This window comes from Trichosurus vulpecula, chromosome 3, assembly GCF_011100635.1.
Source record: "Trichosurus vulpecula isolate mTriVul1 chromosome 3, mTriVul1.pri, whole genome shotgun sequence".
NCBI classification, from domain to species: Eukaryota; Metazoa; Chordata; class Mammalia; order Diprotodontia; family Phalangeridae; genus Trichosurus; species Trichosurus vulpecula.
The window spans coordinates 49,434,692-49,457,197 of record NC_050575.1 but is presented as its reverse complement, the minus strand read 5'-3'; the positions used below and the strand labels follow the sequence as shown (position 1 = coordinate 49,457,197).

Here is a 22,506-nt window from a genome sequence, read left to right as displayed (position 1 = left end):
GAAGCATCACCAACTGCCTGATGGACACTGGCATCTATCTAAATAATTGATGCTGAAGTTGATGCCTTCTCCTTTCGGAGGTGCAGCTGCTGAAGGAGTTAGGAATACACCATTTCACTATTGGAACTCTCAACCTCTCCAATACTGAACTCAACATCTTCCTTACTAAATCTTTCCCTTTTCCCAACTTCTCTTTCTGTTCCAAGTGCCACCATCCAGTCACTCAGACTCAAAGTCGCGGAAGTTATTCTCTCTTTCTAACCCTCCATATCCAATAAGATGCCAATTCTTGTCAATTCTACCTCCAGAATATCCCTCACACCCATCCTTTTATTTTTACTCTAACTACTAACCAACTTAGTTCAGGTCTCACCTCTGCCCCAGGACGATGTTAATGGTCTTCTAATTCGTATGCTTTCCTTCCTTATCTCCTCTCTCTAAGCCTTCTTCCACTGGGCTTTCATAATGATCTTCCTAAGGCACTGGTCTGCCCATTTAGCTCCCTTCCCAAAACTTTCAATGGTTGCCCGTTGCCTTGCTTTAAGACCTTTCACAATCTGGCCCTAATCTACATTTCCAAGCTTATTTTACTACACATTCCAGACAAGCTGGACAACTATTCAATTTAATTCAATTCCACCAACAGTTGAGAAAACTCCTTTTTCCCCAGCTCTGTTCTTCCCCACAGGCAGTCCTTCAAACCTGGAATATATTTCTTACTCACCTTCACCTTTCAGAATCCCCCCCCCCTTCTCTAAAACTTCAGTTCAAGTGTGGGACCTCTTCCAAGAAGCCTTTCCTGATCTCCTCAACTGAAATGGTTTCTTTTTCTACAGGTAGAATGTGAGCTTCTTGGGGAATCATAGGACCATAGATTTGGAGATGGAAAGGTAGGAGAGGAGAAAGAGGGAAGTGAAGGGAATAAGCATTTTATAACTCTTATTCTGTGCCAAGCAGTGTGCTAAGTGCTTTACAAATGTTCTATTGCAATCCTCACAATAACCCTGTAAGGAAGATGCTGTAATTATCGCTATTTAACAGTTGAGGAAACTGTAGCTAAGTGATTCTCTCAGGGTCACATAGCTAGTAAGTATCTGAGGCTGGATCTGAATACAGGTCTTCCTGATTCCAGGGCCAGTGCTCTGCCCATGGCACAAACTAGCTGCCACAAGAAGCTAGCTGGAAGGGATCTTATAGGCCATAATGTGTCATTTTTTCCTGTATTCCTATAATCTAGCACAGTGCCTTGAACATACTAAGTAAGTACATAGTAAATTTTGAATTCTAAGAGTTCAAAATTGAGAATTCAAAATTTTGACCTCTAAGACATTTTTTAAGAGCCTATAAAATCACCACAAGAGTGACCCTTATTTAGATGAGTATTCATGCCCAATTATTTACTTATATGCATATATTTCACAAACAGAAAATATTCATCATCCTGGTTCCCATTACTGATTCTCATACTCCTTAGAGCTTAGAGATTTCTGTTATCACTTCTCCATCTCTGTTTCACATTGCTTCCTCTAATTGTTCCAGTCCTTCTCTCTGTACTGCAGATGCAGCCTTATTTCCACCCCAGACTCTCCTATCTCAGAATAATTACGAGTCATTATCTTTTGTTTGTTTTTTATTCTGCTTTTCCACTCTCCCCTCCATTTCCCCAACTCCTGATAGCCTCTTGCTACTTCATCTTCTTTAGCAGTTTCCTTTGCCCTGGGGAACCTTTCCTTGCTAAGGGAGAACATGAAACAAGAAAACTACAAGATACTCTGGCACAATGCACTACCCTGCTTATGTTAGAGGAAACTGGGAAGGGCTAGAATATGGAAATCCAGGCTCACATGATTTTGTGTTCTGGACTTACCATTGTTTAGTTGTTTTTCAGTCATGTCCTACTCTTCATAACTCCATTTGGGGTGTTCTTGGCATAGATACTGGAGTAGTTTGCCATTTCCTTCTCCAGCTCATTTTACAGATGAGGAAACTGAATCAAACAGGGTTATGTGACTTGCCCAGGGTCACACAGCTAGTAAGTGTCTGAAGTCAGATTTAAACTCAGGAAGATGAGTCTTCCTGACTCCAGGTCCAGCACTCTATCCACTGCATCACCTAGTTGCCCATGCTCTGGACTAGTGTACCATAACTCATACTGCTTTCTTTTCCTCTTCCTTCCATTGTGTTCCTTTTCTCCATTCCAACAATTCAGTTCCAGATAATCCTTCTGTCTTTTATCAGTGTTGTATATTTTTTTTTCCCAGTCTTTACTTCCCTCAAGGGTACCAAGGTAGAGAGTCACATTTATTATATTCTTTTCCTTAGCACTCCTGCTCCTCTTTCTTCATCAGTTCTCCCTGAACTCCTCCCCATGTGCCCCCACATTTGCTTCATCCACTGTTGCTATTTGAGAATTTGAACTCAAATAGCCCTGGGCTTTCAACTACACTAATGTGGACCTGGCCTATGTCCTCATACATTTGTTTCTGAAAACAAATAACATGTAAATGGAGTGCAGTTATAAACTGTCAGGAAGAAAACAACCTTTGCTTTCACATCATTGTCTCTCCCCTAGTGCTCCCCCTTCTTAGATGCTGCAGTCTCTGTGTGGTAACTCAAAGGTCTGGCTTCTGGGCTTTGATCATTCCTGACTTTGTTTAGCAGATGAGTCTCTTTGAGGTGGAGTGAATTTTTTTTTTTTTTTTTTTTTTTTGCCGAAAGCTCACAGGAGTGAAACACAATGAGAGATGTGAAGGTGAGTCCTTTCTGAAGCCTAGAATGTGCTTTCACAGGACATAAACTAGATTGTCCCCTTCTAATCTGTCAAGACAGCTGAGGTCTTTGCTAACATGTCAAACATTTCCATGAGGAATGTGACAGAAAGAACTAACTTGCCATCTGACTCCACATTGATTTCTCTCCAAGCACCTTTCTCCAAAGCCAATCTTTCAAGCAGGTATATTTTACCAGTACAGTTTTATTCCTTTAAGCTTTAAAATTTTCCCTGGTTCAAACCAAGAGTTCATGATTCCAGGTCCAGAATTCTCTCCACCACACAATATCACCACTATATTAACTGCATGACTCTAGGCAAATCACTCAACTTTTCTTATCCTCAATGCCTTTGTAATTTAAAAAAAAAAGAGTTCATATTTTTGTACCACCTGTTCAGCTGGCTTATTATGAGGCAAGCAAAAGAATTGTGAATTGTTATTGCTGATGTTAACATCTAGCTCAGAGTAATATCCTTTGGGAATGTGATGGATCTCAATGGAGGCAGGAGAGTGAAGCTCAGATAGCAAGATGAGTGAACACCAAATTTAAGTCACTTCCCAACCTCACTTCACAACTTTGCCTAGAACTGACCCTTATCCTTTGAGACTGTATCATCAAGGGTGAGGTGGGGAGAAGAGTGGAGGGTGGGAATATTTCTATAGGATTTCTCAGAAGGCCTTTGCCATTCTAAAGGGAACAAAACTTGGCCAGTGGGAAGGGAGAGGGGTATTTTTATTTTGTTTTATTTTATTTTAGCAATACTGCCTATGCTATGCCAATTCCCATCTTTGTTTTAGTTTATCCTGCTCCAAGACATAGAAAGTGCCCTTTACCGTTCCACGTTTCCAGCATCCTTTATGAACTTCAAAACCCACACAAAGATTCATCTCCTCTTATTCTTCCCCTTTTTAGAACTTAGAGTAGTAGTTGTAGCAGCATTTAATATTGATATTACATTATAAGTTTTGCAAAATGCTTTCCTCACAACTGTTCCCCTTCTAATCTACCCTTCAGGCTAACTAACCCTTTAGTGACTTCTTTGGGCTCTAAGCCCAGGCCTTTCTGTAAGGCCTGAAAGACAGTTCTTTCCCTAATGGCTTCCTCACCCTCTTCAATTCATCACTGAATCATGGTTTATTTTGAGTTATATAGTTTATAACAAAAACAAAATTCATTTTTAGCTACAAAAAATTGAGGCTCATAACTGGCTGAGGAAAGTGGCCAAATAAAGAAGGATATGTTTCACTCTCATTCTGGCCTATTAAGTAAACTCTGGAACAGCATCTCCCAAAAAGCAATCTCTTTCTTCCTTAATTATGTTTGTGAAACACATCCACTGTGAGGTCAACAGTCATGCTGACAATATTAATCAGAGCAGAGAAGAAAAAAAGGCAACAAGAAAAACACAGAAGCTCTGTGACCTCGCCATCATTCACATCAGTTTTGCCTTCTCCATGTTTAGCACCATTACAATGCATTTTCACTTGCCAGTGAACTTGCCTTCAGCCCCTTTAAAATAAAGAACACTAGGCAATGGTGCAATGTTCATAAGTTGAATCAGGCTTTGGCCTAATCCTTGTGGTAATACAAGGTAAATTTCATTTAAATTTGGTGCTGCTCTGTGACTTAGATTCACATGCTATGCATGTCAAAAGAAAAGAATGAATGTTTTTCCTGTGATTAATGAAGTCCAGGATAACTAAATTGTCCTCAAATAATCAGATCCCCTTGCCCTTTATCCATCCTACACTAGGGCTGCTTCTGTAAGCATAATATCCAAGGAGTAGGTGAGAAGAGAACATATTCCAAGTGTAGCAGAGTGAATTTCCTATAACACTCAGACATTTACCTTCAAAGACTAGCTTTTGTAGAATGGTCCTCTAATCTTCTGGTTTCATGCAGTTAACAACCACACATATTTAAATCTCACCTAAGTTGTACATGGTAGAGAAAGAAATGGCAAACTACTCTAGTATCTTTGCCAAGAAAACCCCAAATGGAGTCATGAAGAGTTGGACACAACTGAAAACAATTTAACAGCAACAAAACTTTACATGGAGAAACTGTATCCCAGAGTATCTATTGAGCTGCATCCAGACTGCCTGCTATGGGTTTGAATAGTAGTTGTTTCCATGTTAGAAGCCTCTCCCTTCTGGAGAGTTAGATGAATATGGATGGCATATGAGCTCCATTGTTACCATGATTAATCAGGAGCTGTCTAAATTTAAGAGATTAAAATGAAGTTTTTACTTCGACTCTGCCAGTTGTCTTTCTGATTATAATCATATGTGCATTTATATAAGTAGTATATATGTATATATACACATATTTATACTTTCTTGTATGAAAGTATGGACTAGTGGATAAAGAGCTAACCTCAGAGGCAGAAACACCTGGATTCAAGTCCCTGCCACATACTGGCTGAGGGAATATGACCAAATTGCTTTAACCTCTCATTGCCCCCAAGTAACTCCCTAAAACTATAAATTGCAGTGGTAGAGGAATTTCCTCACCAATGAAATCACATGTCTAGTCATGTGGAAATGTATATATATATATATATATATATATATATATATATATATACACACATATGTTTGCACATATATACACACATGGCCTGATATCAACACATGAGAGAATAAAAAAAATTTATCTAGACATTTAGTATTATGAAAATACAAAGTCACCATTTTATTTTCTTCTAGTAAATTGATATTACTACTTATGTTCAAGGGATTTCTCTGAATAGAGCTTGAATGCAGAGAGAGAGAGAAAAGAAGTGTGCTGATTCCCCCTAACTTTCATTCATACTTACCTCTTCTGGACTGGACTGAGCTAATTTATGGGCAATTGTTGCATTCTCTTTTCCATTTAAGCTACTGGACTTGTGCTTTGCTACAAGGAACCCCATAGAAAATACTGGCAGAACTTGTTTCTTCCTCTTTCTGAAAGGTGCAAGCCTTCTCATTGGTGGTCAAACTCGGTTGGCAGGAATAGCTATTCAATGCTTTTATGGTTGCTTCATTAGTGGGATCACTACTGAGACATGCAAGGTTTCCTGATGGGAATTGTAAGTAGGGAAATCACAGGTTCTAGTACTTTCTGAACTTACTGCCAAAGCCAATATGGCTTCCTCCTCAGTAAGGAGTTAACAGACACATATGCCCTGTAGGAAAACAACAGTGGGCTTTCATGGCTGTTGAGAATCCCACACTTGCCCGGCAAAAAAAAAAAAAAAAAGAAAAAGTTTCCCCATAGTTTTTGAATTCCTGAAATTCTGCAATTAGAAACTCATCCTTTTAGCTTAACAACGCTTCTTCCCCTGTTTAAATGCAGATACTTCTAAATGAGGTAATAGTACACCTCACCAGTTTTATCAGCCTGGACAAGAATGTAATTATTGACTCCTTTCCTGATATTAGGTTTGGATGACAGGGAGAATATGATGGCATTGGGTATCTGAGGGGGTGCCACCAAGCTCAGAGGAAAGAGAACAAAGCTGGGATTATTGAAACCCAGCTTCAATGACTTCACAATTTTGCCCTAGGCTAGTAATACTAGACAGAATCCAAAAAACCATAAACACTGCTTTTAGTGGAACAGGATTCCATTCCACCAATAATGGTAGGCATTGTGGAATTGATTCAATCTACTAAAAAGCAACAAAGATCAGCATGATCAAAAGCATTGGGATAATACCCCACCTCACACTGCACCACTTTTAACACTATATGAAATCATGAATAGTAATACTTTAAAATGTTCTACAGTTTTAGGAGCACAATCCAAAGTTTTAGTATAGACAAAGCCAGAAAAATATTGCAAGAACAATATGCATTATATAAATGAAAGCCTTGTCATCAAACACAAGAGAGAGGCTATTTCTTTAGCCAAGATGGATTTATGCACATTGGAATAACAGGATCTTGGAGCTGGAAGGAACCTTAAAAAGCATCCTAACTCAACCTTTCATTTTATAATTGGGAGAAAAAATTAGGCCCTGAAGTTTGAATCAATTTGCCCAAGCGTAGGTAGTTTATGCTTAAGATACATGATAGAGGTGAAACTAGAACCTGGATGTCCTCATGTACACATTTCCTTTCCTGTGTGCCTGGCCTCCTGGGGAGAAAGGGGAAGAACCTTTATGTTGCTAGATCATAAAAGGAAATGATTTACTATGACTAGATAGGATTCCAAGAAATGAGCAGTCTGTGGCTCAAAATAATACAGTCACACAACTTTGTGCTAACCACACAGTACTGATACAAAACTGGTGAGCAAATGAAGCATCCCTAAAGTGGGCTAAAATCAATATAAATGTCAGAGAGGTCTTTGACAAATCACATATCACATTGAGATAAAAAGGGTAATAATAGTTGTTTGATGATGAGCAGCAATGGTACTACCAACAAATCCTGTATTCACTGACTCCAGACAAGATTTTTACTTAAGGATTCCATTAATCTAATGAGAAATGATGAAAAGCTATCTATTGGTACCAGTAGAAGACACTAATCTAAAACATGCCACATTGGGATGCTTCCATTCCCACCTGTGGCACATACTAGATACCAGCAATTTTTCAGGAACATGTTGTTCTCATGACGTTCGTGTTAATCCCAGATTTTTTATGATTATACTATGTGAAAAAGACAGTGAGTTGGATCCTCCAATATTTTGGAGGTTGTATAAAATAGTCTGATTCAAAACTTACCACTACCTCTTAATAACTTCCTATTTACAAAGTGAGGTCAAGTTCTGATGCAAGATAGCAGACAATTTCAGGAATATACAACTTTTGTTTTTCTTCAGGTGTCTATATATCATCAATCAAAAAGGCTTAGTGTCTGAATTATCCTGATGATTGCTAACAATAAACAGCATTTTACATATTAAACAAACACAAATGTATGTGAGGCAAGTTCTAAGAGAATAAAACAAATTCTTAGCGAACAACCAATAGACAAACCAATAATTAAATACTGTCCTTATCTGATTAAATAGTCTGCATTTGTTTATAAATCTCTAAAATGAACAGAGGAAATTTTCTCTATATTTGTAGATTTGTTCTTGAGATCACTTCTGGCTTCCAGTATTGTCATTAGAAACATGTTCCAAGGAGCCATCTATCATTGTAGGCCCATTATTCCTCCATTGGCCCTGCTTCTTCTCTGCTCCAACTCTTGGGCTTTTATCCATAGAATTAAATAAGATGAGAATTTGGCCCTAAACAACACCCTCTTTCCCAAGTAGGTTAGTGTGCCAAATTATTCATTGGGCTGAGTCCATTTGTTTTATTTCCACATTTTTCAGACATCACTGAGATATATAGATTTTGATTAGCTGACAGAGAAAAGACACTTAGAGACTTGTCGGAATGAAGGCCATAGCCTCACCTTTTTATAGCCTTTGTACCACTAGTTGTTATTTGACAAAATCTGTGTGACTGAAAAATATATAGAGTTGCCTCATAAGCTCTTATTCCTGAACATATTTAACCAAAGTTGTGCAATTTAGCCTAATAATAAAGAGCTATTCATATGCAAAATGAAGTCTTTGAGAGGTAACTGGGTGCAGTAGTGTATAGAGTACTAAATCTGAAGACAGGAAGATTGGAGTTCAAATCCTGCCTCAGGCACTTAAAAGTTGTGTGGCCCCAAGTAAACTTCTTGACCTCTCTCAGTATCAGTTTTCTCATTTATGAAATGAAGATAATAACATTACCTACTTCACAGGGGTGTTGTAACAGTCAAATGAGATGACATATGTATAGCATTTTGTAATGCTTAAAGTAACATGTAAATGGTAGCATTAAAAAATTAAACCTTTGCTTTTATTTTCCTCTTCACTATATAGACAAGGGGTGGGGAACCTGTAGCCTCAAGGCCACATGTGGCCCTCTAGGTCCTTAAATGTGGCCCTTTGACTGAATCCAAACTTCACAGAACAAATGTGGCCCTCTATGTCCTCAAGTATAGCCCTTTGACTGAATCCAAATTTCACAGGACAAATCCCCTAAATAAAAGGACTTGGACTCAGTAAAAAGGCCATACCCAAGGACCTAGAAGACCACAAATGGCCTCAAGGCTGCAGGTTACCCACTCCTGATATAGACTGATACCTTCAATGTCTTCTGCTACTCCCGAGGTGCCATTATTCTTATTTTTCAATCATTTCAGTTGTGTGACTCTTTGTGACCCTGTTTAGGGTTTTCTTGAATGGTTTGCCATTTCCTTCTCCAGCTCATTTTACAGATGATGAAACTGAAGCAAAAAGCGTTAAGTGACTTGCCCAAGATCACATAGCTAGTAAGTGTCTGAGGCCAGATTTGAACTCAGGAATGTGAGTCTTCCTGACTCCAGGCCCAGCACTTTATCCACTGTGCCTCCAAGCTGCCCCCTCCCCAAAGTGTTACTTTTGTTATTAATATGTAAGTATGTTCCTTGGTGTTCTGTTGAATTGATTTGTAGCTATGAAGTCTTTCTCTTTTAATGATTTAAATTGCTGGTCTGTAATGCTTTTGTCCTGGGAAAAAATTGTGAAGTAGCCAAAGTTGATCTCCCCTTTTAGTATTCTTCCCAGCCTCATGTCACCAACCCCAATCCCACTCCAGGGCTCACTTAGGGCCTTCATATTCCCTTTCCTTCTCCACAAAATCCTGCTCTCAGGAATCATTCAGACAAACTCATTTCTACTAAGGTGTATGAAAATGCATAATTTGTTACTAAATGTATCTAAATTTTAATATAAGGCAAAGTCTGATATAATCGAGTTGATTGGAGAATCCCCCTCATGTGCTAGGCTGGGGCATATTGGGGCTATCCTCTGCATGGGAATGGGCCTATGCCCTGGTCCCTTCCAATGGGCCACAAGTGCTCTAGCTTAGCACTAAAGACCTAATGCCTTGGGATGATGTAGCAATACTGTATTTGTCCTTATGGACTTGCACTTTGGGATGAGAGCCATCCAAGGTAGCATGCGTGGGAATGGGTCTATGCTCTTACTCCTTACTAGAGAACGTGTATGACCAGAGACTTCTGATTGCTTTCCTGGACCCTGCATTTAGGAGAAGGGCTATGTCAAAGAGGACTAACCAATGAGCTAGGAAAAGCCAGTCACTGAATAATGTTTAACAAGAGCAACAACTGCTGTTCTTGCTTTCTCTTCTCTTTCAAGGTTAATACTTGATACTCTCCCAGCTCTCCTTAGGATTTTGAGCAAGGGCAAATAGGAGCAAGAGATAACCACTCTCCCTTCCTATGTCCCCAGCAGCTGATATGATAGATACACTGAATACATGTGACTGCTTAGGTGAGCCTGAGCCTGGAGCTCAAATCCCCAGCTGCCTCTTCTGATTTGTCTTTCTTCTCCTATTGAACAGAGTGATCCTGAGATGGATGTTTTCAGCCTTACTTGCTACCTTGTGAGCTCTAGAGGTCTAAAATTATTGAATTAAGTGCTAATTGACTGGTAGGAGGTAATAACTACAATTATACTCTGCTCAGAAGAGGAGATGGCAACCAACAGGACGATGAGCCACACATGCTAGACTGGTCAGAAACCTTGACAGACAATACAGATCTGAGGTAAATTTGAAATATCTGTTCAGCAGTTCCACAAATTTCTTGGAAGTCTTTCCTATATCCTGGCGTATAATGGTAGTGATGCTCAAGTTTTAAAGATTTCTCAATGCACACTGGCTATTTTTGGGGGTTATAAGCATTTTCTTTTGATAGAGAAAATAAATGGCATGCTATCCTATACCTGGTACCTACTCATTATTGTATATTGTCAATTGAGTAAATTTTCCTAAAAGAAGTTCTGTTAATCTTTTTTGAAAATACTTTAATATGAGCTATATTTAAGTTTTGTTTTATAGGTTTCCCTCAGGGTTCTCCTTGGGATGGTGGGTGCATAATTAGCCAGAGAATATAAGAAAACTAGATTCCTGCTCTTTGGAGTCATATTGCTCTTCCTCCAATCAAGAATGAATCTTGGCTCCAACTGAGTCCACAGCTGTGGCCCTTTGCAGAAAAGGGCACTCCACTGCCATAGCTGAAACTCATATTTATACTTAATGTATGGATCTATAAGTGTAGCTTCCCTCTCCTAAATTGGAGAGAGTGAACTGTTGGGAAAGATATTTGGGATGGGGATAAGGGAAACCTTTAAATGCCCATTATCTCACATGACCAATTTAACCATGGCTCTACATGAAGTTTCATTAATGGCTCAGGTTTTCCCACAATGCTTCCTATCTTTCTAACTTTGTTGCAATGCTTTTTATTTATTTGATTACTTCAAATGGCTGGCTGCATAGCACAAAGTCAACTTGAATAAAATATAAGACCCTAAAATTAACCAAGTTAAGGAGCTCTGAATTCTGGGAGATTATTAGAGATCCTTTCAGTACTCATGCTAAGAAAGTTATCTTTTTGGCACATAAAATAATCTTTTGAAATCCTTTAGTTAACAAAGCTCCATTTTTTAATATTCTTTGAGCAAGGCTTTAGAGTGGGTAGTATCTGCCAGGATTTCCTACCAGGCATCTTTTTTTGGCTCCAAGACACACCTTTCTGAGGACTAATATCCCCAAACCCAAATGCCAGTCTCTAAGCTCTGCTGCTTCTGTGATACACAATGAAGTGCCCTCTCAAGGTAACCATGCTAAGATGGAACAGAGTGAAAGGGTTAAGTTTCAATCAAATAACCTGGAGACAAAGACAAGGTGACTTCCCAAAGTCAAGCCAAGTGAACAATCCACTTTTCTGCTTCCTCTCTTCCACTCCCACTCACAAGCAAAGAAATGCATGCTCAGCCTGCATGATAGATGAGAATGAACTGATATTGGGTTCTATTTACGGAGCCTCTGTGTCCTAATGGACTCAGATACCTTTAAAATCCCCAAGTTCCATTCTGCTATACTTTACTCCCATTCTCAATTTTCAAGAGTGGACTTGCATCTTTGATAAATAAGGAAACACATATAAATTACCATTCCACTATACTTTGTGAGATAGTATTGTATAGTGGGAATACTGTAGGACTAGAAGTTGGGAAACAACTGGATTTGAATCCCACTTCTGACTTGCTAATTGTATGGCTATGGGCAAGTCATTTAACTTCTCTGGGCCTCAGTTTCCTGATCCATCAAATGGAGCTAATAAGAGCTACCTCAAAACATTTTTATGAGGACCAAATGAAATAGTGCATTTAAAGCTCTTTGTAAACTTCAAAACACTATGTAAATATCAGCTCTTATTATTTATGATATTTTTATCTCACATAGACCCACAGGTTTGTTCTCATAAATCTAGACAAACCAACTCCAAGGAATAAATAGGAAATATGATGTATGGAAAAGTTAAGTGACTTCTCAGGAAGTCAAGAGTTGAATTTTGGCACAAGTGCAATTTCATCTTTGGATCCTGACCATTCTATACAATTAAAATTTCATCATACTTCCCCCATGATCATTTTTCTGCTGTGCTCTTATGTTAGTTAGATAATTTCTTTGCTCCAACTGCTTCATTCAAAATCCTAGCTGCATATGAAACATTTATTGGCTCATAAATCAATGTACACATAGGATATAGTTTTCATCTCTGCCTCATAGGATATGTAGATTTAGTGATTCAATTGTTTCTTGGAGATGTGAAGAGATGATGGGGTATTTTGGTACCGAAAAAAAGTCACAGTACTTTCCAAGAATTCATCAATGTGGAATCAGAGTAATGAAGCTTTGGACCATTAAATGGAAAAGTAACTAAAGCCCCCCAAAGTAGATTAAGACTATCCTGGACATCAGATTAATTAGAAATCAGGGCCTTTCAATCAGGAAATAGGGCAATTATAGACTAGAACTGATACCAGTGGACAGTTTTCCACTCAGTTTCTTTCCCCAGCTAGGAAATAGTCACTAGATATTCATCTCCTTTTCTTACACTCTGTGCTACTTTGAGAAGTGTTCATTCATTATAATCAAGTCCCTAATCCACACTCTCTCATTCCTGTAGGTGCTCAGGACACAAAGCTGGACTTGAACCCAAACCCTGGGAATAGAACCAAACCTGATCCCACTGTCCATAGCCTTCCTACTGTAGAGTGGTACATTTCCAGACATTTTGGTGCATAAGAATCTGAGCATGATAACGACAGCTTTTTCACATTATATTCAATGCCCTGTGGCACTAACCATTTTCCCTGCTGCTCACTGCCAACTCTCTTCTCTATTTGCCCCTTTAGATCAATGGTCTCCAAATGTATTTAATCACATACTCCTAGAAGCAAAAAAATATTGAAAATATTTACTTATTTATAAATTTTAAATGTGTTCTACTGCATTATTATATACATCATAAAACACAAAGATGTAAATTTTAGAAGATGAGATAAAGATTAAATAATATTTCATCCTATATTCAATAGGGAGCCCCTGAGAATTTATTGAGTAAGGGTCAGATCTGTTCTTTAGGAAAATCATGTCAGCTGCTATATGGAGAATGGGTTGCAGTAGAGGGACGCTTGAGGGAGGAAAATCAATTATGAGACTATTTACAGTAATTGAGGTGAGAGGTGATGAGGGTCTGAACTAAAGTGATGGCTTTGTGAGCAGAGAGGAAGAGACAGATGGTAGAGATGTTGTGGAAGAAGAAAGAAGATTTGGCAACTGACTAGATTACGTTGGGTAAGGGAAGGTGAGGAGCTGAAGATGAAACCAAGGTTGTAAACTCAAGGGACTGGAAGCATGATGGTGCCCTTACCAGTAATAGGGAGTTTGGAAAAGAAGAGTTTTGGGGGAAATAACATAATGAGATCTGCTATGCAGATCACAATCTACCCATACCTGCTCACTCTCTGTTCTACCTAAAACAAAAATATTGGTGAAGCCAGACATTCATTGATCACTGCCTCAGAGTTCACCCTCTGAGGAGCATTTGAAATACAATTTCATCTTTATCTCATCCTTTTATTCTACTTTTTATGTTTTTAGTCAACAGGGTTTAAGTGACTTGGCCAGGGTCACAAAACTAGTAAGTATCTTGAGATAAATGAAAAGCCTGAGAGTTCATGGGCAATTAATAATCAATTTATTAATTAGTCTAGCAAATAATGAATAAATTGATGGTCAGGGGTTTCTCTCTAATCAAATACAAAACCTTGAAGGATCACTGAATGCTTAAATACCTTTGGAAAAGGAAGTGCCCCTGACAAGTGAAAATCAACCCTGATTGGTGAACAATTAATGAGGGAATGGACATATTAATGAGGAGGTGGCGTAAAAGTCTTCAACTCTTCCTGCTGAGAACATGGCTTGATTATGAGACTCAGCCACCTTCAGCAACCTGGACAAAGGAATCCATCTCTACCCAGACCACTATGGTTGGTTTTTCTCCATGAGCTGGGTTACCTTAAACTCCAATGCAGGGATGGGGGTGGGGTGTGTGCAAGGCCTAAGTAGACTTACTGCTTTAGGGCTAGAACTCATCTAGATTAAATTCTGTTTACATTGTAAACAAAAGTAAGGTCTTCTAGTTGGGTGGGGTCCTGCCCAAGATTGATTCCAGAGGACTTGGGCAATTTTGTCTATCTTCAGAGCCTGGCTGAATGACATACAAGGGCTGGTCCCTGAATGAGGAAATAAAAGGGAGGAAAAAACATTAATCCTAATTTAATAATTGGTTATTAATATAATAGAAAAATAATTTCTCTCAGTCTGAGGTTAGATTTGAACTCAGGTTCTCCTGATTCCAGGGCTGGTACTCTATCCACTGCTCCACCTACCTGTCCCCTACTCTACTTTATTTAAGTTTTATAATGTACATAAGTATTACTAGAAGCAGCTTGATGGGAGAGTGGATAGGATATTGCCCTTAAGTCAAGAAGATCTAAGTTTGAATCTTACCTCAGATATTTATTAGCTCTGTGATACTAGTTAAGTTATTTAATCTCTTTCGATTTCAGTTTTCCCATCTGTAAAATGGGGAATAATAATATACCTACCATACAGGGTGGTTATGAGGACTAAATGAAATAATATGTGGAAAGTTCTTTGCAAATTTTAAAGTACCATATAAATGCTAGTTGTTATGACATTAGTATTAGTATAGAAGTACATACATAGAAATTTGTAAGAATGAAATATACACATATTGGGGGTGCTCAATCATTTTATACAGATATGAGTGCATGATTTTAAAAGTTTGGAGACAAGTGTTCTAGATTTTTCTTTCTTGAGCTCCAGCTCTGCTTTGAGCAGTTAGAATTGGATGCAGAGAAAGCCAAGGATGGGTTTTGAGATGTTGTGGCTAACTGGATGGCTCATGACATATATAGGTACTTCAGGATTGCCAGCCTAAGGTCAGAAATATTTAGTTTAATGCTTGGAGATTGATGATATCCATTAGACCACAAAAGCTGTAGCCTGCACTATTAGTTGTTGCTAATGCTGCTGTTTCAAGAAAAAAAGACAGAGGGCTTAGCTGCACTTGACTTTGACCAAAGTCTCTAGTGACCCTGAGGTGAATGTCCATGGGAATGTTTCAACAATCCGGCTAGCAGCTTCTGTGGGGGTGTAAGATCCACCAGCAACCAGCACCCAGAAAGCTGCCAACATGCTGCAAAAGCACAGGTTCTTTCGATCTGCTTTAGTAAGGAAAACAACGTTATGGGGTTGACAAGCTTACTTTAATTCAGCATACAAATATCATTCACTTAGTTCAGGGGAAAAAACCAGCACCCTGAACTTCAGGACAAAATACAAACAAAGTACAAACATTGACAGACAGACCTTGTCTGATTCAAATCCCAATACATAGTTACCAGAGTTTAACAAAGTCTCAGCATCCGGGTTACAAGCTGGAGGGCTCTTAGCTACAGCTGCCTGGAGTCTCCATGCCACCAAGAGGGAGAGTCCTGTGCAAATGGCTCTGTCTTCTCTTTTTATAGGATTTCAGACATCATCAAAGGTCATCTGAATGAACAGAACTTAGGCTCCTATGATTGGCTCTTGAGTTAGCCCCTCCCCTTAAGACCCTTGGAGGTTCACATCCACATAGGTTAGGTTAACACCTAATAGGGTTAGAGCCTGGGGCTTAGCACTTAGTAAAACTCAATGAAATACACCGAATTACTCAAAGGAAACAAAAGCCAAACTCTTCAAGGGCACTTGGTTGAACTAAGTGCTAAGAGCCTATTTTGCTTACCAACACAGGGAACTAAGGACTTATTCTTAAAGCTGATGGTTGCCCAATAGAATTAAATTATTATCACATCTTTCTAAACATAGGAGGCAGTGTGATGCAGCAGAAAGAACAATGAACTTGGAGTCACAGAACCTTAATTAAAACCCCTACTGTGTGACCTTGGGCAAGTCATGTAATTTTTGAGGCCCTCATTTTCCAAATCTGTAAAAGGATGGAATTGGACCAGATGACCTCTAAGGTCCCTTTTAGCTCTAGATTTGTAATGTTGTGATCTCATGACCCTGTGGAATCTATTTGTAAAATATCATTTGGTCTCTGAAGATCAGGGCAGAGTCTATATTATTCCAAGGCCAGCAGCTGAAAATGGGGGAATTCAATTAAACTTGTTAACTGGAATTAAAAATCACAAAATGGTACTGTTGTTGTTTTTAATTAAATCTAGTTTTAAATTGTATTTATTCAACCTTCAAATGAAGCTCTCCTCCAAAGTATCATTATTGTATAATAGTTACTCAGGATTCTTGAAAGTGAAGCCAGTAGAATACAAGCAGGTCTGACCGTGCTGAAGATATTGCAAATCTTTCAATAAAAGCTTGGTGATGAACTGTAGAAATACAGTCTTATTGATGTAATATATGTGTTCTGTCCAAGAGAGGGTATGTATCAGATTGGCCACAGAGTAGTAAATTTTCTGACCATGGCAACTCTCTAAGATGATTTACTATGTTATAAAAAGACAGAGACCAGAATCAAAGGCAGATTCACACTGACAAAATTGAAGATCTTTGCAAGCACTGAAGTATTTATTCAAACCACTTGTGCATGTAGATATATCCTATGATTCAACCCCTTTCAGCACATTCAGAAGAAACCACCAGAAAAAACACATATATAGTGATTCATAAGCAAACTTACACATAGAGTAAAAATGAGCATGAAGAAGTGCTGATTTAAGTGATGCAGAGGGCTATTGAGATGTTTATAAGCCAGAGATCAAATTATTCACAAGTTATGGTTCTGTCCATATGCAGAGGTTAAATAATGGACAGTACAATGACAATACAAAAACATAACTACTTTAGAAGCTTCCCATAGCCTCCTAGGGAGACCAAAGGAAGGACCAAGACATGTGCAGTTATCTCTACAGAGGGAGCAAGAGTGGGAGGTTCCTCTGAAAAAGCCTCAGGTTGGTGTAAACCCAGAATGTAGCCCTTAGAAACCTGGGGGTAGGGATGGAGCAACAGCAACTAGTGTAGGGGCACCAGAATCAGCTCAACCTTGGCTCAAAACTGGATACTTTAGGGCTCTGAGGTCCTTCATTCCTATTTTTAGGTGCCATAGGGCATCCTAAATATATAGCTATATGAACTTTAAAGATCTGGGAGGAAGAGATGACTAAGACCAGGAGAGATCAACACAGAAACCCAGGGGACCCAAGGTAAGACAAAGAAGGGTCAACAATCCCACCTAAAAGTACAGCAGTGAGTAAAGCTTGGCTCTGGTACAAAGATCCCAATTCAGGAACTAAAGCTAGAGAGATGAATAAACCAAAGAATGACCAGTATAAAAGTAATTAAGGAGAGACTCAAAGAAAAAAATTGGATTTTCTACAGGGACTACATACTAAAAGAAATTGATAAAGAGATTTTAAAAAATTAAATAAAAACTTTTGAGGAAAGAATTGAAAGGAGAATAAATACATTAAAAGAGAAAATATTAAATGTTACCCAAGGAACAGATTTCCTGAAGACTAGATAAACAGGAATCAAGGACTCCATGAAACAGCACATAATATTAAAACAAAATTAATAGATTGAAGGAAATAAAAGAAAATGTGAGATATCTGATATAAAAAGAAATTGACCTAGAAAACAGGTCAAGGAAAGACAATTTAAGAATTGTTAGATTCCCTGAAAAGCATTATTTTAAAAAGTCTAATTTAAAAAAAAATCTCAAGTTAAAACTACCCATATTATCAGAACCAAACAATAAATATTTATTAGGCACTTATTATGTGCCAGGCATTGTGCTAAGCACTGGGGATACAAAAAGGGGTGAAAGACAATCCCTGACCTCAATGAGCAAAGTAAAGCTAGAAAGAATCCTCCAAAAAGTAATCCCCAAGGGAAAAGTCTCAGGAATATCATAACCAAAATTCAGGGCTTGTATGCCAAAGAAAAAATACCGCAAACATCCAGAAAGAAGCAGCTCAAGTACCAAGACCTACAGTCAAAATCATACAAGACATGTTAGTTTCTACTGAAAAATGAGAAGAAAATTTGTAATACATGTTCCAAAAGCCAAGAGATATAGAATTACAACCAAGAATAATTTATCAAGGGAGTGGGGGGCAGGGCAGGGAATGGATGCTTAATGGAATAGTGAACTTGAAATCATATCTGATGAAAAGACTAGAGCTGAGTAGAAACTTTGAAATGCAAATGCAGGCATACAGAGAAACCTAGAAACATAAATATATTTGAGAAATTGGAAGAAAATGTATGACATTGTTGGGCTAATGTTTTAATAAGGGGAAAAGAAACAAGAACCCTTCAGAACCTTAATATCTTCAAAGGGTCCTGAGAAATTTAAATTAAGATAAACAGAAGACCTGTGAGCAGATTAGTTTTATTCTGAGGGTTTTAAGAGGGGAAAATAGGAGGAAAAATTTTAAAAATAGGAGGAAAAAAAAATAAAAATAAATTCAAATATCTACACATGTAGAAAAGAGAAAGAACAGAACTTGCTATTTTTCATAATTGAGAAGGGAGAAGAATATATAAATATGGAGAATAATGAGAGATTATTACTGTAACTAAACAAAGGGGAGCTGAACACACAAAGAGAAATATATCAAATTCAACAAACAAGCCAGAATAAGGATATGATGATTAAGGAGCTAATATAGATGAAAGAATAGTTGAAAGCAAAACAAACTTCCAGATTTTGAATGGGGGATTTAAAAGGAAACAAAAAAGAAAAAGAACCTGTCAACAAAAAAATGTCCTTGGGAATGACGGAACAAATTCTGGTAAATGAATTTAACGGAATATTATTGTTCCAAGGGAACTGATAAAATACATGATTTCAGAGAATACTGGGTAGTATGAGCTGATGCCGAATGAAGTGAGCAGAGCCAGGAGATGACTTATACAATGATAACAACATTATAAAGAAAAGTAACTTTGAAATACTTAAGTACAAAGATTAGTGTAATGACCAACCATATCTTCAGAGAATCTGTGATAAAACATTTTACCTATCTCCTCATGGAGAGGAGATTCAGAAAGACAAATTGTTTTGAAAGGGCCGCTGTGTGGATTCATTTTGCCTGACTGTGTTTATCTGTAATAAGCATTCCCCTACCTCAGTTTTTTTTTTTAATGGAGAATCAGTTAGATTGCAGGGGAAAGAGGGATTGTCATGGCTATGAATTCTGAAATAACAAAAAAAGAGAGGGCCATTGGAATACTTTTAAATGCTTATAATCAAACAGAGGGAGGGACAGACAACTACAGTGTTGAAAGTAATATGCGAAATCAATTATGCTTTTATTTTTATAAAACAAGTTTTATGAAATGAAGATGCACAATTTCACATACATTCCTCTTTTTGTGTTCTGCCGTGTGTAGGAAAATGCACTTTTTAATGTTTAAATTCAAAGTAAAAAATAGATATGGACTTTCAATAAAATAGAGGACTTTCAAGCTTTCTCAGTGAAAAGACCAGAACTGAATAGAAAATTTGACTTTCAAACACAAGAATCAAGAGAAGCATGAAAAGGTAATCAAGAAACAGAAATTGCAAGGGACTTACTAAAGTTAAACTGTTTTGTTTACATTCCTACATGGAAAGATGACATGTATGATTCATGAGACCTCAGTATTAGGGTAGCTGAAGGGAATATGCATACATATATGTTTATGTATATATATGGTTGAATGTGTATGTATGTATATCTATGTGTGTATGTATATGTATATGTATATATATATATATATATACAGAGAGAGAGAGAGAGAGAGAGAGAGAGAGGGAGAGAGCAGACACAGGGTGAGTTGAAGATGAAGGGAAGATATCTAAAAGAAATAAAATGAAATTAAGGGATGAGAGAGGAACATACTGAGAGAGGGAGATAAGGAGAGATAGAATGGGATGGGTTATCTCCCATAAAGGTGGCAAGAGGAAGCAGTTCTGTGGGAGGAGGGGAGAGGGCAGGTGAGGGGGGAATGAGTGAACCTTGCTGTCATCAGATTTGGCCTGAGGAGGGAATACCATACATACTCAGTTGGGTATCTTACCCCACAGGAAAGAAGAGGGAGGAAGATAAAAAAAAGGGGGGGGATGATGGAGGGGAGGGCAGATGGGGGTGGAGGTAATCAAAACAAACACTTTGGAAGGGGGACAGGGTCAAGGGAGAAAATTCAATAAAGCGGGATGGGTTGGGAGGGAGCAAAATGTAGTTAGCCTTTCACGACATGAGTATTGTGGAAGGGTTATACATAATGATACATGTGTGGCCTAGGTTGAAGTGCTCGACTTCTTAGGGAGGGTGGGTGGGAAGGGAAGAAGGGAGAGAATTTGGAACTCAAAGTTTTAAAAACAGATGTTCAAAAACAAAGAAAAAGTTTTTGCATGCAACTAAAAATGAGATACACAGGCAATGGGGCGTAGAAATTTATCTTGCCCTACAAGAAAGGATGGGAAAAGGGGATGAGAGGGGAGGGGAGTAATAGAGGGGAGGGCTGACTGGAGAACAGGGCAACCAGAATATATGCCATCTTGGAGTGGGGGGGAGGGTAGAAATGGGGAGAAAATTTGTAATTCAAACTCTTGTGAAAATCAATGCTGAAAACTAAATATGTTAAATAAATAAATTTAAATTTAAAAAAAGCTAGGAAGATCATAAATATAAACATAATAAAGAGCATATCTTTTTTAAAAAAGTAAAAAATACAATCTGAAAATAAATAAATAAAATCAGATAAACTAAATCTATGACACTCTCTAGGTACCCTGTCAAAAAATGTAAATAAAGTTAGTGGGGCATGACTTGCACTTAATAAAGTCAGGCTGGCTCTTCTTGATCACAGCTTCTTTTTTCAAGTGCCTTTTTATCATTAACTTCAGAGGCATCAGCAAATATGAACATTCCCTTATGTAGAGAAGAGAAAAAAAGTCTTACATATGAAACTGCAATCTTCCATTACCTGCAGCTTGATTTTCAAATATATATTTAATTTAACACAGTAATAACAATAGTACCCTACTTGTCTCTGTTCCTTTCTGAACTTTATTTTTCTCTCTACTGTCTATTGTTCAAATGTTTCATTAATGTTCATTTTCTTGGGTTTTTTTTACATCACTGTCACTACCCACTCCCTCAATAGTGCCCCCCTCCCCCAGAAAAAAGAAATCTCTCTCTTGTAATACATAAGCATGGTCAAACAAACAGTCACACACTGGTGGTATCTGAAAATTTATTGCTTCATTCTGCACAGTCCAAGATCTTTGATCACTGTTTCTTTATCCAAATGTTAACTAATTATCCCCTTAATGATATGTATCACACAAATACATGTGTATATGTGCATATATATACATATATTCCATAATTTTTCAGGGTTAATGTCAAGTTTTCTAACATAGCTTGTAAATTTCTCTTTCTTTCCTCTTTTAAAAATCATGACAACTTTACCTTTCTCTAGTCTTGTGGCATCTACAGTGACTCCCCAATTACATCCACTAGTTCTTTCAGTATCCTAGTTTACAGCTTGTGTGGGCCCAGACTTGAACTCATCGATTGCAATTAGTTGTTCTCTTACTATCAATATATTTATCTTGGTTTTCAGCTGCCTATTGGCCATTTTTGTCTGGCCTTTCCAGGTCAAAGGTTTCTGTCTTTGAAGAAAAAAAAATAACAGAAGAAAATAAGGGTCCAGTACCTTCTATCACCCATTAATGTTGTCCCATCTATACCCCGCCCCCCCCATCCACATTATTCTCTTTAGAAAACTCTTATTTCCCCTTTTTAAATGTTTTTTTAATGCCTTCAAAATCTCAATTTTGAAAGTTTACCATTCCTCCTAGCCTAACTTCTCCTGTGGAATTTTAACCTAACCTTTCTCTTAACACTCTGAAACCTGATATCATAAAAGTTCTGTGTTGGAGCAACTCTCTTTCCTCTCTTTTTCTATCATAAATTCTAATTCCCCCACCACGTGAAAGGCTCCCCTGCATTGTTGCTTCAGCAAACCACTTTTTCTTCTTGATCAGAATTATATTCTAAATATTGTTCCTCCTTGTTGTTTCCTCTGCCTTTTAAAGAATGAAATTGTCACTAAGGAAAGTTATTGCTCTTGTTTGCATGTTGGGCATTTGTTGAAAGAGTAGTTCAACAGAATGAGTAGATAATTGAAGTCCCCTTCATTACTATGTAATCTTTCCAGGTCAGGCATGTTTTCTGAAATCCTTACTTATTTCCTCCTTCTGTACAGGCAGTGTATATAGCAATGTCACTTCTGTT

General features: G+C 37.9%; 1 protein-coding gene across 1 annotated transcript in view; it reads right to left on the bottom strand.

Annotated features, from left to right (window-relative positions):
* LOC118843072 (protocadherin alpha-C2-like) overlaps positions 1–22,506 on the bottom strand; it is a 164,329-nt gene that overhangs the window by 63,553 nt on the left and 78,270 nt on the right. The gene's annotated exons all lie outside the window — the stretch shown is intronic.